General features: G+C 38.9%; 2 long non-coding RNA genes across 2 annotated transcripts in view; one reads left to right on the top strand and one right to left on the bottom strand.

Annotated features, from left to right (window-relative positions):
* Positions 1–4,354: 4,354 nt before the first annotated feature.
* LOC132382511 (uncharacterized) overlaps positions 4,355–14,770 on the bottom strand; it is a 59,982-nt gene continuing 49,566 nt past the window's right edge. Inside the window, exons 4-5 of the long non-coding RNA XR_009508368.1 lie at positions 9,882–9,974; positions 4,355–7,588 (exon numbers count right to left, since the gene is read on the bottom strand). This is a non-coding gene — a long non-coding RNA (uncharacterized LOC132382511). The remainder of the gene's footprint in view (positions 7,589–9,881; positions 9,975–14,770) is intronic.
* The window catches only part of LOC132382513 (uncharacterized), an 87,986-nt gene continuing 85,143 nt past the window's right edge, over positions 11,928–14,770 (top strand). The window contains exons 1-3 of the long non-coding RNA XR_009508372.1: positions 11,928–12,136; positions 14,069–14,196; positions 14,570–14,649. This is a non-coding gene — a long non-coding RNA (uncharacterized LOC132382513). The remainder of the gene's footprint in view (positions 12,137–14,068; positions 14,197–14,569; positions 14,650–14,770) is intronic.

Raw genomic sequence — 14,770 nt, 5'->3', positions numbered from 1 at the left:
TTCTGGCAGGGTTTGTTGGATATTGCTTCCTACAAAGCGAAATCCAGTAGCATGAATGGCAGCGATGCTTCACTACCAGATAGTTCAATGCCTTCTATGCCCACTTTGAAAGGGAGAATAAAATTACAGCTGTGAAGGTTCCTGCTGCACCTGGTGACACTGTCTTTCAGGAGGTTGAACACGCGCAAGCAGCAGGGCCCGATGGAGTACCTGGTAAGGCTCTGAAAACTTGTGCCTACCAACTGGCTGGAGTATTTAAGGACATTTTCGACCTCCCACTGCTGTGGTTGTAAGTTCCCACGTGCTTCAAAAAAGCCAGAATTACACCATGCCTAAGAAGAGTAGTGTGAGCTTACTTAATGATCAGTAGCACTTGCATCTACAGTGATGAAATGCTTTGAGAGATTGATCATGGCCAGAATCAACTCCTGCCTCAGCAAAGGACCTGGTCCCACTGTAATATGCCTATCTCCACAGTAGGTTTATGGTAGATGCAATCCCAATGACCCTTCACACGGCTTTAAACTACCTGGACAACACAGACGCCCATGTCAGGATGCTGTTCGTTGACTATAACTCAGCACTTAACGCTATCATTCCCAGAGTCCTGATTGAGAAGTTACAGAACCTGGACCTCTGTACCTCTCTCTGCAATTGGATCCTTGACTTCCTAACTGGAAGACCACAATCTCTGTGGATTGGCGATAATATCTCCTCGCAACACTGCAACACCTCAGGGGTGTGTATTTAGCTCACTGCTCTACTCCCTCTATATCTGTGACTCCGTGGTTAGGTATAGCTCAAATGCCATCTATAAATTTGCTGATAAATTCTGCCATTGTTGGCAGAATCTCGGATGGAAATGAGAGGGTGTACAAGAGCGAGGTATACCAGCTAGCTGAGTGGTGTTGCATGAACAACCTTGCACTCTCTGTCAGTAAGACGATGGAGCTGATTGTGGACTTCAGGAAGGGTAGGACAAGAGATTATAAACCAATCCTGATAGAGTTTCAGAAGTGGAGAGAGAGCAATCTCAAGTTCCTGGTCCCAACATATTGATGTAGCTATAAAGAAGGCAAAACAGAGGCTATATTTCACTTGGTATTTGAAGAGATTTGGTTTGTCACCTAAAATTCTTGAAAAATTTTATAGATGTACTGTGGAGAGCACTCTGACAGGGTGCATTGCTGTTTGGATGGGGGTGGGGGTGGGGGGGGGGGGGGGGGGCTACTGCACAGGACTTAAAAATCTACCGAAAGTTGTAAAATTAGCTCTGCCTTGGGTACTAGCCTCTATTATATTCAAGACTTCTTCAAGCAGCAGTGCCTCAGAAAGACAATGTCCATTATTAAAGACCCCCATCACCTAGGACATGCTCTCTTCTAGTTGTTATCGTTGGGAAGAAGATACAGAATCTTGAAGACACACACTCAGCGATTCAGGAACAGCTTCTTCCCCTCTGCCATCCGATTCCTAAATGGACATTGAACCCATGAATGCTACCTCACATTTTTTTATATATCTTCTGTTTTGTGCTATTTTTAATCAAGGTTCAAGGTTCATTTAATTGTTAAAGTATGCATGTACAGTACAACTCTAGTATTTGTTCTCTCCATATAGCCATGAAATACCCATGGAAAAAGTAAAAGAATCAAAGCTTTAAGACCCCAGGATCCCCCACTCCTCCCACAGAAAAAAATGCAACAATAATAACAATCCTTGACCCCTCTCCACAGGGAAAAAAACAGCAATAATACAAACCCGACCCCCCCCCTCCCCTGCAGAGAGAAAAAGCAACCAACCCCCTTACTTACAAAAAAGAACAGTGACAGCAGCATCAAAACCCTCTATTCCACCCCCCCCCCCCCGTACTCACACACAAAGAACTTACAGATCACCCACCCTCCAATCAGAAAAAAACACCTAAGAACAGGAGGGGACCAATATAAAGTACAGTCCGATCACATAAATCTTGGAACATCGAACAGTCCTTCGGTGACTCAAAACTCACGCCTGGTCTGAACAGTGGCCTCCATTGGGAGCAATCACTGACTGATCCAAATGCCATAATCGATATTAGATTATATAATCTATTTAATACTCATATATACTTACCGTGATTGATTTGGTTATTTATTTTATTCATTCTATATTATGTATTGCAGTGTATTGCCGCTGCTAAGTTAACACTTCTGGTGGTAATAAACCTGATTCTGATTATTGTGTGAGAGGGGTCAAAAGTGTAACCAAAGAGATTATAGTAAATGGATTTGGTAATCCAAACAACCAGCCTCCATGGAAGTGCAATAAAATGTGAATGGAATCCAAATGATTATATGCTGTACTGAAATGATGCAGTGCTTTAGGCCTGTTTGCAACTAAAGTACTGTGTTCATGATACATATATGTGACTTCATCTGTAGAAACATGTTCCTTTCATCTGTGAGAGTATGTATATAGGTGATTCCATTATTGAATATGGCATCAAAATATAGCACAAAGATGTTGACCAACTTTAGAGGATTTTAACCTTTTCACTTTGAATCATTCACTTAATGACCAAGTGTTTTATGATAGACATGACTACAAGCTGGTTATTTTTATTTGCAGTTTATAAAACAGATTTGTTCAACTAAGTTTACTGTTTTCAAAGTATAACTGACTGAAAATTATGTTTAGTTAGGCACAAATGATATTGTTTCATGCAATGAGTCTGCATATTTATCTGGGTTATGTTTTCCACATTCCAGTATTGGTAATGGAGCTTTAAAAGGTAGATTTGAAAAGGATGACCAGCCTTCAAGATTTGCAAATAAATATGGAAATTCTGATGCTTTGCAGAATAGAACACGTCTAGTGTGACCTCAAATGAATCCTTTTTTTTTACTGTACTTTTGGGGCAATTGGGTCAAGTGAGATTATTTTTAACTAAGCATTGTAATAATAGTTTACCAACATTTCAGCAATCTCTTCAGATGCTTTCCTAAACTGCCATAATATAACTCTTGTAATTGTAGTGCTCTTGGAATGGTATTAAGCAAGGAATTCCAACACCATGAGCAAACCAAGAGAGATGAAGGATTGGCAGAAAACATGGTGGTTGAGATGGTGCCACTTTGATGTTTCCACAATGTTATTGCAGTCCTAGGTAGTAAAACCTTTGCTTTGATATCAGACAAGGCTTTAAAAAGTTGTTGGACAAGTGTGCTTATAGTTGATACAGTAGGAATTTGGCTTTACCATCAGCAAGCCTCTTGAGTTGTTCCTCCAGTACTTGTAGTTGATTGAGCAGTTGTGAACTGTCAGAGCATGAGCTGTTCCTCTCAGTAATCAGACTGTGCTTTTTTAACAGTGTTCTTAATTAGGCTGGTCTAATTAAACTTCTGCCATTAATCTGTTTGTGCTGAAATTGCTGTTCCCTTGCCTTTCGTTTAAAATGAGTAGTCACCGACAGTACCTTTGACACTGTAAGTCAAGAAAGAATTTGTTTATGCAAATAATACTGAAGGCAAATTTGTTTCTTAACGTCATGTCTGAGCTATGCAGTGAGTATTAAAAATGGTTCATATGGAAATGAAAGTTTTTTTTATTGTGTTTTGTCATGGTGGCAAAGAAGAACCTGTTTGATTCTCTGATAATTGCTTGTGATAAAATTGAACCTGCAGTAGCGATGATAATGGTGGAGCCTCACAACCACCCTGACTCCTGGTGGATGGTAAAATCTGGTGAATCTTCTTCTTAAACCTTTCAAAAGCTCATTGGACTCCTTGGCTCTGGACCATTCTCCCCAGGTATAGCCTGTCAAAGGTCCTGCCTCTCCCAGGAATTAGGCCTTTGGAGCTTCTTTTGCCGTTTCTGTGGCACTGGGCTTTTATGGGATGGAGTTGCCAACCCTATAATCAACTCTCCTCCTTTTGCAGCCGGGCTTGGGACCATCAATGATGGAGTTTGGGTAACTGGCTCACCAATTATACTTCCAAGATGTTTTAAACTAATCTACTTTAGGGATTTTAATGAAATTATCCAAACATCCTACCGGTCTCCCAATTTGAACCCGTTACAGTAAATTATCAGCAAATACAGATGGCAGATACTTAAAGGTTTCACTCTTTTGTAAAGTATGTTGTAACCCTTAAACCAAGAATATTCAGATGAGTATTTAAAAAATCGGTAGCTGTAGAACAAGTTACAGCATAACAATGAATCAGAAATCAGATCAAACCATTTTTATTACTTTTTAATAGAAAAATAGTATCAAGTAACTAATTATTCTGACATGTAACTGACACTAGATTTATTGGACCTGAATACTCATGTGACACACAACAATCATATAGACCCAAGATTCAGGTAACATTATACGGTTTTATTTCAGTTATACTTTCATTGATTTTTCTAGGTGCCTTGGTATCAATCGAATGCCAGAATTGGAAAGGGGCGGCAGCATTTGCTCGTTTTATTGTTATAATAAGAACAAAAGGATAGTTTTAGTATAGTTATACAGAGTTTTTTTATTGATTACCTTTTTTAAAAAATGCACAATAGATCCTACTGTGCCTGTCAACCTAGTAGGCAGAATAATAGACTGTAAACATGTGTGAGAAAGTATTTGTAGGGAAGCACAGGATCTGCATTCCACCAGCTTATGAAGCATGGTGTGCTAGAATGCCAACAGACTGTGTCATCATGCCCATTAAAGAACAAAGATTCTCTGTTCTGTGGGTCACACTCATTACACTCATGACTACTTTCCTCAGCTGCCTGTGACCTTGAGATTTCTAAGTTCATTAGCTCCCCTTTAAAAATAGATTGGGATAAATATCAGCAAGCTTCATGTGATCTGTGAAACAAATGGGGAAGTAGAGAACTTTCCAACCTTCCTCGTGAGTTTTTTTTCTAGACGTCAAGCAGGATGAGGTTACTTTCATTGGCAAGTTCTTGACCCAGGCAGTAACTAGCCTGGATGGAAATGATGGGTGAAATGGCTCTTTTCTATGCCATGAATTATCTACAAGTGGAGTTTGTGCAGAAACAACAAATGTATGGTTGCCAGAGTTAACATCAGTGTTTCAACAGCCGTATAGGCTTGTTGATGTCTATAATTTAGTTTGTTGAATATTTAGCCAGGAATATGCACTCACTGGCCACTTTATTAGCTAGGAGTGGAATCTGGTGTGGTCTTCTGCTGCTGTAGCCCATCCACTTTAAGGTTCAATGTGTTATACATTCAGAGATGGCCTTCTGATGTGGTTATTTGAGTTAGTGTCATCTTGAACCAGCTTGGCCATTCTCCTCTAACCTCTCATTAACCAGATGTTTTCACCCACAGAGCTGCCACTCACCAGATGTTATTTTGGGCTTTTTTCCCCACACCATTCTGTGTAAACTCTAGAAACAGTTGTGCATGAAAATCCCAGGAGATCAGCAGTTTCTGAGATACTCAAACCACCCTGTCGGGTGCCAACAATCATTCCACAGTCAAAGTCTCATTTCTTCCTCGTGCTGATATCTGATCTGAATAATAACTGAACTTGAAGGGTATTGTGTTAGTCTATTGGTCCTTTTATGCTTTGAGTTGCTGCCACATGATTGGCTAATTAGATATTTGCAGAAACAAGCAGGTTTACCTAATAAAGTGATCACAGTGTATATTCTGTATATGGTGCACATGCATCATTGGTAATTTTCATGTAGTATACTTTGTTTTTAAAAAAAGTGCTGTGATTTTAGGATTGATTGTTATTGGCCATTTCCAGTACACCCAGGGAAATAGTACCAGTAGTTTGTAAAATTGAAAAATCGAAATTTAGAGTCTAATTATTGGAAAAATAATACAGGCAGTAAGGAGACACTGATGTGTGTGTGCCATAATTTTTTGGATGTTTAAAACCATAGTTGCTTTGAAACACTGATACTCTATTTGCAAATCTATTGAAAAGACTGTGATTTATTACTGATGAATACAGTACAGGTGGCGACAACGCTTTCCTTGTTATTTTGAAAGGCTACGAGTCAGTTTTCAGTTAAAACCTATGATACTTTTCCCACTGTGTACAATGACAGAAACTCCTTTGAATTATGTAGCGATGTACTTTGAAATTTTAAATATGGTTTCCATATATATCAATGAGGAATTTTCTATAACTGGTTGGAAAGTGATGTCACATGGGGTAGGGAATCCGGCCTAAACCACACTTGTATAATGTTCAGTCATACAAGACAGGAGAAGGTCTGCAATAAGCTTGCTTACGTATATGCTGTAATACCTGGGTAGAGAATAAAATAGTAGCAATCATTTGCAATGACTGTTTGGTGGAATAATGTGGAATTAACAAAGTGGTGAGCCTGGTTTAATAATGGGTAGGTTTTTACAATGAAAGTTGTGGTTTTAAGATAATACTTCCTGTTAAAGGTTTTACAAAACGTTATTGCAGAGGAAGGTGGTATCTCACGTAAGCATAACTGGAATCAGTAGTTTTGCAGGATTTAATTGTTTGTCTTTTGATACCATTCTTTCCTCTGAACCAAAGGGCTTTGTTCCAATTCCAACTCCAATGATGTTTAAAAAAACTAAGCTGACATTTCAGCACAGTCCTGAGATGGCGTTGAAGTATCAAGGGGACACTGTTGAAGTGTTTATCCGTGACCACGTCTCCTGACTCATTTATAAATAAAATATCCTATGGCACTTTATTCAAGAATAGTAGGGAAGTTATCCCATGTATAAAAATAAAGCCCTAAAAATCCTCAACAAGTAAGACAGCCTAAGTGGAGAGAGAAGTAGAATTAACCTTTTCTGTCCATGACCTTCCATCAATTGTTTTTGTTTCATGTTTTCAGCATTTGCTTGATTGCTTTTTCAGGTTATCTCTGCTGACTTTCCATTAAAGACTTTTTAAAAGTCCAGCTTTATTTGTCACATGTACATTGAAGCACACAGTGAAATGTGTCCTTTGACAAGACAAATCACAGAGGATTGTGCCACAATTCCAGCGCCAACATACAGTAACGTGCCCACAACTTACTAACCATAACCAAACGTCTTTGGAATGTGGGAGGGAACCAGAGAGCACAGAGGAAACCCACATGTGGCCATGGGAAGAACTTGCAGGCAGCGGTGGGAATTGAACCCAGATTGGTGCTGTGGAGAGTTGTGCTAACCGCTACGCTACTGTGCCATTATTAATCTTACTCAGTATTAAAAAAAGGTTTGGTCATTTCCTTTTATCATTTTGTAGGATTGACTATTGTATTTCTTACAACAGCTATTACATTCAAAAGGACTTTATTGGTTCCAAAGGTCATTGTATTTTTCTTTCTTAGTCTTGCCATTCTTATATAGCTTGTTTAAATCAAACTTACTTTTAATAGAACTAGCATCCCCCAGACATTCATTGTCACATAACATTAGAGTCCATGTGCTCTAGGGCCGTGCAGACAGCCACTGTGTGAGTTTGGATGTATAAACTGAAAAGTCCACTCTCCATATGGATCGGGAATTATGCAAGTTTCATTTGTAGGTAGAAAACTCAAGTTGTTCTCCTTCCCAATTTCCGTTACACGGATTGTAGAAGATAGCTGGCAGTTCCTGACAATAGAAACAAGAAAGGCAGGTAGAATTAATTCAGAAGCATCTCCAACTGGTATCAGTACAATATTTATCACAGTGACTTTTATAATGACTTAAGTATAATTTTGTCTAATTTTTAAAATCAGCTTTCTGGGATTGTGTTCCTCACAACTTACCACATTGGTTTATGAAACAAATGCAGTTTATACTACATGGGACTGCAGAATTTTAACTAGTATTGCTCTATGCTATGTCCTCCATTTTCTAGTGAAACCTGTTCTTCAATGACCTTGAGAATCAAACTTTGGACTGTGATAGTAGTTGTCTGTGTAGCCTCCAGATGGCAGTGTTGTACAGATTAGTCAGAACACTGCCTCTTTCTCTTGCCTCGTAAGGTACGTAATACTGTTTCGATTTAGCTCCTTCCTATCCCACCTATAGATAAGGGAACTAATTGTATACTTTAGTTCCTTAGTGTTGACAATAGTTTGTTTTTAAATTAAGATTCAACATTTTAAGGCAAAATTGGTCAAATACTCTCTCAAACTATCTTTTTGCTATATTTCTTTGAAACCTTTTTGAGTTTGTTAATCTTGTACCCTTCATTGCCCTATATTCTATGATCTATTTGGTTAACAAAACCAAATCAATCAGATTTAAAATTAAGTACTTGTATCCAGCTTTAATTTTTGTTTGTAGAAAATAATTCAAAACTTTAACCAGCTTTTGTAAATGGAAATGTTACATAAGTTCATTCCTCAAAAAGCTTCATTGTTAGATCATTCCTCACCCCTCCCCCATTTTCTACACTACCCAGCCAGTCAAAATACCTTTGGTTTCTCCAAACTATTGTTTCTTGTTGATCTTTTGGAAACTTCAATCCAGTCGTCCCTTAACCAAGTCAAGTCAAGTCAACTTTTATTGTCATTTCACCCATAACTGCTGGTACAGTGCATAGTAAAACTGAGACAATGTTTTTCAGGACCATGGTTCACATGACACAGTACAAAAACTACACTGAACTACGTAATTAAAAAACACAGAAAGCTATACTAGACTATAAACCTACACTGGACTGCATAAAGTGCACAAAAACAGTACCAAAAACAAAACCATCTAGATTCCAGGGAATACTTTAGTTTCTCTTGGAATATATATAAGTTCCATTCTAATAAATCAGAACATCATCCACAGATAATAAATCTTTCATATAAGGTTTTGCTCACTTTACCCTCTAATAGATAATCAGCAAATGCATATGATAATTCTACTATAGCTTTAGATTGCTTCAATTTTTCCAGATGTCACAGGATGTTCTTTGAATACATAATTCACAAATAAATGAAGATGTAGTGATAGCTTTCATAAATTTTTGGAAGCTGGTTATTTGACAATAGAAACAGGCTTTGAAGGAATAACATCAAAGTTGAGCAACAGGCATCATTGGCACATAACATTGGATGAGGAGTATTCACACAAAAAAACATTTTTACAAGAAAGCAGAATTAGAACAAAAAGAACAAAACTCATTCTAGTGCAAAGTGGTTAAAGTGGCTGTTATGTTGCTAAACTGGGTAGTGAAGGTTGGGTTATGCAGGTTGGTTCAAGAACTGAATGGCTAAAGGGAGGTCGCTGTTCTTGAGCATTGTGGTGTTGGACTTCAGAACCTCCTGCCCAATGGTAGTTGTGAGAAAATACCAGGGTTGGTTGATTTATTTATTTCATTTAGAGATACAGAGCAGAACAGACCCTTCTGGCCTAATGAACCACATGGCCCAGCAACCTACCAATTTAACTCTAGCCTAATCACAGGGCAGCTTACAATGACCAATTAACCTATTAACCTGTATTTCTTTGGACTGTGGGAGGAAACTGGAGCCCCTGGAGAAAATGATGTTTCTTCCTGAGGCAGTGTGTCATGTATGATAGTGGGGAGAGGGGTGCATTGAATTGAGTCCACTACATTCTGCAGCTTCTTGTATTCCTGCACATTTGAATTTCTGCACCAGACCGCGATGCAACCAGTCAGAATAGCTTCCAACAGAACAAACTTAAGTAGAAATTTGTTAGAGTCTTCAGTGACACTCTAACCTTAACCTTAAACTTCTAAAAAAAAGGAAAAGAGAAAGGAAATACAGTGGTATTGTTAAGGATTAACGGAAGCATTGTGATTAAGTTAATAAATAGTGTATTAACAACTAGAAAGTTGCACCTTTGATTAAATTCCACCATGGCAATTACAGAATTTTGATTCAAGTAATTAACTAAATTGAGAATAGAAAAGTCTCAGCCTTGGTAACCATAAACCTACCAGCTTGTTATAAAACCATCTGGTTTTCTAAAACCTGGCATGCTGTCCTGGTCTCTGTGTCCAGACCCATCACTGTAGTTGGCCTTCTCAGTTCTGGTGCAGTTAATAATGGATAATAGATATTAGCACTTGCCACGATTTGTAAATGAAGAAATAAAGAATTTAGTCCAGAGTAGTTAGATCACTCTCCCATTTTTATCAATGCAAGTTTATACTTTGTTATAATTTATTCAGCTGTAAGGAAGTATTATCTTTAAACCATCTTGGTTACCAAGAAGATTCACAAGTCAAGAACTTCTAACAGTCTTTTCAGAGGTCATGGGTGTAACTGGGTAATAATTGCACTAGGACTGAATGCCTTGCTGGGACATTTCAGTGGACCGCACTGTTCTGGATCTGTAAGTGAATAAGGCAGGCAAGGTAAAATCTCTTTCAGTGTAAGGGATTGATGAACCAGGCTTTTTTGTGAAGTAACAGTCTTAGTTTCACAATGACCTTTATCAAACTTAAATTCCCCAGCTAACAACAACACACACAAAATGCTGGTGGAACACAGCAGGCTAGGCAGCATCTATAGGGAGAAGCGCTGTCGACATTTCGGGCCAAGACCCTTCGTCAGGACTAACCGAAAGGAAAGATAGTAAGAGATTTGAAAGTAGTGGGGGGAGGGGGAAATGCGAAATGACCGGAGTAGATCGGAGGGGGTGGGATGAAGCTAAGAGCTGGAAAGGTGATTGGCAAAAGTGATACAGAGCTGGAGAAGGGAAAGGATCATGAGACGGGAGGCCTCAGGAGAAAGAAGGCGGGGGGGGGGAGCACCAGAGGGAGATGGAGAACAGGCAAACAACTAAATATGTCAGGGATGGGGTAAGAAGGGGAGGAGGGGCATTAACAGAAGTTAGAGGTCAATGTTCATGCCATCAGGTTGGAGGCTACCCAGCCGGTATATAAGGTGTTGTTTCCCCAACCTGAGCTGGAATCCATCCAGCCTGTTCTCCATCTCCTCTGGTGTCCCCCCCCCCCCCTTTCTCCTGAGGCCTCTCGTCTTTCCTTTCGGTTAGTCCTGACGAAGGGTCTCGGCCCGAAACATCGACAGCGCTTCTCCCTAAAGATGCTGCCTGGCCTGCTGTGTTCCACCAGCATTTTATGTGTGTTGTTTGAATTTCCAGCATCTGCGGATTTCCTTGTGTTTGCTCTTTAAATTCACCAGCTACTTTGTTTAAACTTGAACTCGTCCCTTCACAATTCCATGCTTACTTGGAAGCAAATTAACCTTGTCTGGTTGTAGATGGTCCTTGGCCAGCACTTCTGTGGTGAGAATATTACATTTACCATGCCAAGCCTGAGTATTATTCCGACCTGGCTGTCTGCGAGCCTAGGCTGCATCACATGAAGATCAGTTGTGAAGGGAGTTGAACATTGTTCAATTCTGGATGAACATTCCCCCTTTTGATCTTAATGTGAATGCAGGTTATTGATGATTCAGCTGAAGATGGTTGAATGTTGGAGATCTTCTGCAGTGCTGTCCATCACTGTACCAGTATACCCTGCTGTAGTAATTAGTCCAACTCAGAGATGGGGGTTAGGATATATTTTTTTCTTTGTGGCTAACTAGAAAAAAAACCTGCATCCTTGCCTCCATCTCTGAAAATAAAAATATATTAAAGTAAGAATTTTGACAAGATGGAATTAATAGGCCGGCAATTGGAATAGTTGACTGGCTTTGTCTGTTGAGGAAACACTATGAAACAGTCAAGAGCATAAGAATTTGTGGCAATAACAATCAACCATTGTGCACCTTTCCTTACAAATCTAATAAAATACTTTGCAGTAGCTGTAAGAGAGAGGAAATTAAAGCAAGCATGAACAATCACTTCAATTGTTAAATTGTACTCACTACACTAGGATTCTATTCTGTTACAGGCAACTTTGAAAATCCTGTCCTCATCATGGTGGTGATTATTTTCGATGTATTCAGAAAATAAATGATTATTATAATGAAGATCTTTGAGATGGAATAAGTTAAAGATTTTCTCATCGGCTTACTTATTGGCTGTTTCCATTTTTTGGGGTGGAATTCTGAGAAGAAATTTCCCTTTGAAATATTTCTTTCATTCAATATAGTTGTAACCCAATTGTGAAGGAAACCATTGCAGCAGAAACCACAATGAATCAACAGGAAATTCCTAGCGATGATTACATTGGCAAATAAGCTGTTACAGCTCCACCCATCTTTTTTCAGCAGTGAATAAGGGGTTAGTTTCATGTGTGAATTTATGTTGTCTTTAGATTATTATCTAGTGTGACTCTAAAAGAAAAATAGGAACTGATCACAGTTTGCTTCACCCTTGCCCCCACACAGATTCTGCATTGTTCTTGAATGAATTCCACGAATTAGTATAGTTCCATAACACTTTAATTCACACCATTTTCTTTATGAATGAAGTCCATGTTGGATGAGCACTGAACCTGAGATATCAGTCTACAGATCTTTATGTTGTAAGCGCATTATAAACAGGATACAGAGCCATCTTTGTATTCGTTTAATGTTAATGAATACATTTACAAAACATGTCTACAGCAAGAGCAAATGCTTTCAAATGTGTTTTACTCTTGGTATCTCTAGGTAGTCTGATCATATCAGATAAATGTGGCAAATACTGGCCTAAAGTGGGGATTATGTGAGTGGAGTAAGGGAGCAAGGTTTGCATAGATAATGATACCTTTCAAAATCTCAGGGCATTCAAAATGGTCAACAGCCAATCTAGCAGACTTTAAACTGTGGGCGCTGCTGTAATGTGGAAATCTGGCCTGAATTTATACCCAATGCTCAACAGTTAATATTGTGATAATGATTAGATAATGATTTTAAAGATTAGCTTAATTTGTCACATGTACATCAAAATGTATAGTGAAATGCATTGTTTGCATCAAATCAAATCAGTGGCAATTGCCGTGGGCAACCCACAAGTATCGCCATGTTTCAGACGCTAAGATAGCATGCTGGCAACTCACTAACCTTAACTTTATACCTCTGGAATGCGGGATAAAACTGGGACACCCAGAGTAAACCAATAGGTCATGTGGAAAACATGCAGACTCTTTGCAGCCAACAGCAGGAATCAAACCCCAATGGGTGATCTCTAGCACTGTAAAGCGATTGCACTAACTGCTATGTTACTGTGTTGCCCTATTTTAGAAACTGTAGGTAAGTGGTTCCGAAACAATTTTGGGTAACCAACCCTTTGGCTCCCCAACAACATTCCCAGTACCTCTCTTTTCCCTTTCTGGCCATTACATAAAAACTATAAGGAAATTTGATTTACAGATGCACAATGAAGGATATCAGGAACTGCAAATTCAAAACAGTGGCAAACAATTGCAAATAATATTCAAATTCATTTAAAGCTTCAAATGAAATTATTGAATAACATTAAAAATGATTTTCATCAACAATTTTTGAGTGTACATTAGTGGTCCAACTATTCACTACTTCATTGCTTTTTCACCTTTCAATGAAATGGGTAAGCTTGGTACAGTGATAGAGTTTCTCAGCGTCAGGCTGAATGGCACTCAGAAGGGGTTTCAGATCCCCATATTCAGTAATTTACACAACACACACAAAACACTGGTGGAACACAGCAGACCAGGCAGCATCTATAAGGAGAAGAACTGTCGACGTTTCGGGCCGAGACCCTTCGTCGACAGTGGGTCCTGACAGTGGGTCTCGGCCCAAAACGTCGACAGTGCTTCTCCTTATAGATGCTGCCTGGCCTGCTGTGTTCCACCATCATTTTGTGTGTGTTGTTTGAATTTCCAGCAGCTGCAGATTTCCTCGTGTTTGTTCAGTAATTTGCAGTCTGTTTTGTTGCTTTGAAAGAAGTTGAGCGACTGCACTGAAATCGTGCTTCACGAAATATGATGCTGGCAATAAGGAACATGTTAAACTTTTTCCACAGTGCAGGATAGTGTTCAGAGATTTCTTTCTGCAGCCAAAAGCCTTTAAATTATTTTGTGAACCTCAGCTTCAGCTTGCAGTCATTTTGTAATGAGATCAGTTCTTCCTCAATCCTTCCTGTTAATTCCTCATTACAATTGTTCAGTAATGGACTTATTACCCAATCTGGAATTTGATTCAAGAGAAGATCCTGAAATCTCTCTGACATGGCTTTATTCAACTCATCCAGGTGGGCGCAGTGTACTTGAAAATCATCATCAGGTATTCTTTCTTTCTCTTCCAACTTGGAGAGGCTTGGAAACTGGAAAAGGTTATGACAGCCAATGTTGAAAAGTGGAGACAGCTGATATGACTTTGGTAAGATTCACGTAATTTCCTTGCAACTGAAGATTGATCTCATTAAAATTGGTAAATAACTGACAAATAAGCAATATCATGCCTAATATTCTTGTGTTGATTACTGAATGAATCATTTGAGTCTGCGAAGAATTTTATCACAGTTTCAAAAAGTACATAAATGCATCTCGGGTTATTTCCTTTTGAGAGCCATGTGACTTATGTGTGCAACAGCAAGTAAGTGTTCAAGTTGTCCAGAATTGAGAGGATGGGACTTGATTTTATTTACCACTGTCCTAACAGTATTTAATGATTAGTGGAGTTGATCACAGATTTTTTGCAACAAGTTTTTGTCTGTGAACTATACAGTGAATGGTAATTATGTTAGGTACAGCTTTCTCCAACAGAGTAATAACCCCACTGTGGCATCCTGTCATTGGTGGTGCCCCGTCTATTTCACAAGCAAGAATGTTGGTGAGTGAAATGTACTTCTCTTTGAAAAATAGCTCAACAACCTAAAATATTGACTCCCCCTTCACATCTGTTTCTAGTCCCTTGCAATTAACAACTCTTGAACCATGTTTTTATCTTTTAT

Source organism: Hypanus sabinus, chromosome 28 (assembly GCF_030144855.1).
Source record: "Hypanus sabinus isolate sHypSab1 chromosome 28, sHypSab1.hap1, whole genome shotgun sequence".
Lineage (NCBI taxonomy): Eukaryota > Metazoa > Chordata > Chondrichthyes > Myliobatiformes > Dasyatidae > Hypanus > Hypanus sabinus.
The sequence above is the reverse complement of the archived record's forward strand: the minus strand, read 5'-3'. Positions and strand labels throughout refer to the sequence as shown.